General features: G+C 38.5%; 1 protein-coding gene across 5 annotated transcripts in view; it reads right to left on the bottom strand.

The window, feature by feature from the left end:
- The window catches only part of LOC137870952 (dystrobrevin beta-like), a 27,894-nt gene extending 25,257 nt beyond the window's left edge, over nucleotides 1-2,637 (bottom strand). For 2 of the 5 annotated variants that reach the window (XM_068708463.1, XM_068708462.1), the window contains exon 1: nucleotides 2,394-2,637. The gene's annotated coding sequence lies outside the window, so the exon portion shown is untranslated. The remainder of the gene's footprint in view (nucleotides 1-2,393) is intronic. The other 3 variants (XM_068708461.1, XM_068708460.1, XM_068708464.1) reach the window with 3 other exon arrangements.
- Between the last annotated feature and the right edge of the window lie 1,297 nt (nucleotides 2,638-3,934).

Raw genomic sequence — 3,934 nt, 5'->3', positions numbered from 1 at the left:
CTTTTGTGAACATAGCATGTGTGTGTCCTATTATCAGGTTCCTCTCACGCCCATTTGAATTTACACAAACCCTCGACCTCGACCAACCGAGGCAGACTAGATCGGAAACCTGCACAGGAGGTCTGTGAGAGTAAGGGTGGCCATGCCAGTTGCAAAGAAGGAAGGCATGAAATAAAGAGAGAAAGAGAAATGCACACAGACAGAGACGAGCAGAAGACATGAAGAGGAAACGCAAAGAGAGATCAAGATGTACCAAGAAGCCGGAAGGAAGGAAAGAGCGAGAAACTGACACGGTGAAAGAGAAGAAGAAACAAAAAGAGGTATAGAGAGAAGTGAAAGTTGTGTCTACATACTATCTTCAATGAAATTAAAAGATTTCTGGGGTTGAAAGGCAGAAGAGGTTCCTTTCAATCCAGGTCTCAGCTAGTCTATTTATTTTTTTGCAAGCTATCAGAGGCGCCGCACATACCCAACAGTAAACGAGTAAAGAGCTCTGAGGTCCATCCAACTGCTCCTACGTGCAAAATGAGGAATACTTAAATTTCACTATAATTTAACTCTGGAGAAATTACACAAACCAGAGGCTAGATAGGAATGACTGTTCTGCTAATCATAGGTTTCATTCCCCCCCCACCGCTATTATCTCCCCACCCACAGTGGAGACAGTAACACAGTTAAATCAACTAAACATCTGAAATCTTTCCTTATGGAGATGCTGAGATGAAATGTTATGAGGTCGAGGGTTGGTGGGAAGAGACCATCAAGTATTATCTTCAGATACATTTATATAAATTACTAAGCGTGTTCACAAAATTGTTTGGGGGAATATATATTTAGACACATCTGGTTGTCATGTGGGTGCCAGGAAAAGTTGGGAAGGTTTGTTTTGCTCTCTCATTTGCGCCCCGTTACAGATCTAAACCAATCGGCCACTGCTCAATTAAAGCACACAATAGGCATTTACCAGGGAAAGAGTGGAGACCCTCGGGGGGCCGTTTGGGAGACAGCCCATCTGTCACTGCCATCCCTCTCTGTTTGGTTTCCTCCACAGGGAGCAACAGTTTGGAAAAGTCTGCAATCTGACTGGATACACACACGTTTTTGGTCCAGGATCTGTATTTGTACACCCCCGTATGTTTGTTTCTCAGCCTATAATTGGGCCGTTAATAAATGCTCGTTAATGAACTTGACCTTTATTTGACTGTTTGATCTTTATCTGCTGATAACACAAAGACATAAATAAAGAGCGGCATAACTGGTAAATTACCATTGATGAACGACAAAATAACCACATTGGGATTCAGAAAGCAGAATATCAAAACAGATATAGTTTAAAAAATATGTTTAATGTCATTCAGAACCCTGTCTTGTTTTATACTGTTAATATCTGCTCTTAATATAAGCTCTAAACACATTTGGGCTGTGGGAGTGTGTGTGTGTGTGTGTGTGTGTGTGTGGGGGGGGGGGGGGGGGGGGGGGGGGGGGCCTGTGATATTCTGCTAGACACCAAAAATGCTTAGGTCGTCTCCAATAACACCCTTTGGCAGGTTGTGGGGTGACAAATCATTCCAGCTGACCCAACAGGTCAGATGTAATGATTCATTAGACTGCTGGTGATTCATTAAAGCATATTATGATTCATTAAATCATTTAAATTTCACCCAAGTGATCAGATGAAATGATTTATCAGCCCTAACATTGACATCCTCATTATAACGTTCTTACTAGTTAACATATGTTTCCAAAGCTTGTTGCAAAAAATACATGCATTCCACTGAGCCTTAGTTAGAGTCACTCAACATATAGGATTGTATGCCGAATATCACAGTGGACACTATCGATTTAAAACAAGTATTACGTTTTGATCCACAAAGCCTGTGTGTTTGGCAATAAGCCAGGTAACGTAAAATTGGCACATTTTTGAATTGAATAACGTTTCTTCCATAGAAAACGGCGCTCGTAAAGTTACGCACAAGTCAAACACCATGTATATAGTTTGATTTGAAAAGTGGGCATGACTTATGTCAACTACAACACTCAGGACAGAGAGGGACACCGCATCAAACACACTGTTTTTAAAACATACACTATTTCCACGGTCTTCGGCGGACACTTGGAGCTGCCGTGCATTTCTAACAGACTGGAGTCATAGCTCGTTATAGTTCTGCCTAACGCTACTTCTGGGAAGCTGTGTGACATCTGAGCGGCCATATTGCAGAAAAGTTTTAACTCCCTGTTCACCTTGTTCCTCCGAATGAATGCGCTCCTGAACTCACTAAAACTCGGAGGCAATTTTCACATTAAAAGTCACACTTCTATCAACTTCAACCTAAAAACGTACGTCTGTGCGACTACCGTTGCGTCCTTTAATCGTAAAACGCGGGTGTACTCACCGGGACTATTTTCGGCAGGTATTCGTGTCCAAATACCAACATCAACAGTGAAACGTGTTGAACCGACTTAAACACAGTTTCTTCTCTCTTCAAATACACACTTCCTCTTTTCGCCGTATGCTGCGTTCTCCTCTTTTCTGATTTAAATAATATCCCCCCCTCCCGGTCCCGTTATTTATTTCCGTAGCCAACCATGTTTCACCCCCTCCATACTCGTCGCTGCTGTGATGAAGAGTACTATTTTTGAAAGTAAGTCACTCCTCTCTTCGCTCCGTCCTGCCCCCTCAGTGACAGTGAGCGGTGTGTGCGCCGCTGACACACACAACCTGCTAATTAACGTTACTTACCTGAACACATTCAGTAATAACACAGTTTTAATCTGTAAGCTTTATAAGCTTTATTAGCTTGTATTAAATGGTAAGCTTGATGCCATTTTCATGCTAGTTTATGTATGAAGATACATGGATATTTCAACTGCCGTTAAAGTTGGTTAAGTTAGAAAGTATCTACGTACATTTTGGCTACTCAAGTACTTTTATGGTCGAAATAAGTACAATTTGTGGATGTACTTGACTGAGTCCAGTGGTGGAAAATGCCTAGGCTATATATATATATATATATATATATATATATATATATATATATATATATATATATATATATATATATATATATATATATATATATATATATATATATATATACAATCTTGACATACTTGTACTTTATTTACTTTAAAAAAAGTAGTGTTGAAAGGACCTTAGTAGCCTATTTAGTCAAGCACCCTACTTAAGTACAATGTTGAGGTACTTGTATTTGAGTTTTTGATTTTATCCTTGACACCTCTACTCCAAAAGGCTACAATTCAGAGGGAAATAAATTATGCCTGTACTTTATTCTCCACCACAATTAATTGATATCTTTAGTTACAGTTATTTTGCAGATTCAGATTCATATTTCAAAATAATAAACAAATACATTCTGATGTATTATTATGGAGGAATATAAGATTGTATTGAAAATCACAAGACACCCGGCAGTTTATAAAGGCTGGTTAAAAATTGTCTCTACCTCTAGTTACATTTAAGCAACACTTAACTCAATAATATAACATAAAGTATATTATTCTGAAATGGACTATTCTGCATAATGAGTTGCCTACTTTTACTTTTGTGTCTTCATGTTAATACTTTTATACTTTTACTGAAGGTATTTTTACACTATGTTGATATTTTTCCTTGAGTAAAAACATTTTACTCCAATGGCTTCATTAACCTGTCAGGGAGGACCTGGGCATCAAATTTGCTGTTGGGCCCCGATGATTGTGTTTAATTTTTGCTGATGTGCAAAAAGATATAAATGTAGAAAAGTAAAAAGTATAATATTTGCCTTTGAGATGTAGTCAAGTATTAAAAAGGCATAAAATGGAAACTTTCAAGTGAAGTAAAAACACGACAAAATTGCACTAATGTAACTTGAGCAACTGTTCTTACATCCTGCGACTGCTGAGTCAAATGTTTTTTTGTAACTATGTTATTCCT

This window comes from Cebidichthys violaceus, unplaced genomic scaffold (genome assembly GCF_023349555.1).
Source record: "Cebidichthys violaceus isolate CVI_PGR_0920_01 unplaced genomic scaffold, fCebVio1.0.p SCAF_14, whole genome shotgun sequence".
NCBI classification, from domain to species: domain Eukaryota; kingdom Metazoa; phylum Chordata; class Actinopteri; order Perciformes; family Stichaeidae; genus Cebidichthys; species Cebidichthys violaceus.
Note: the sequence above shows the minus strand (reverse complement) of the source record. Positions and strands in the feature narration are given on the sequence as shown.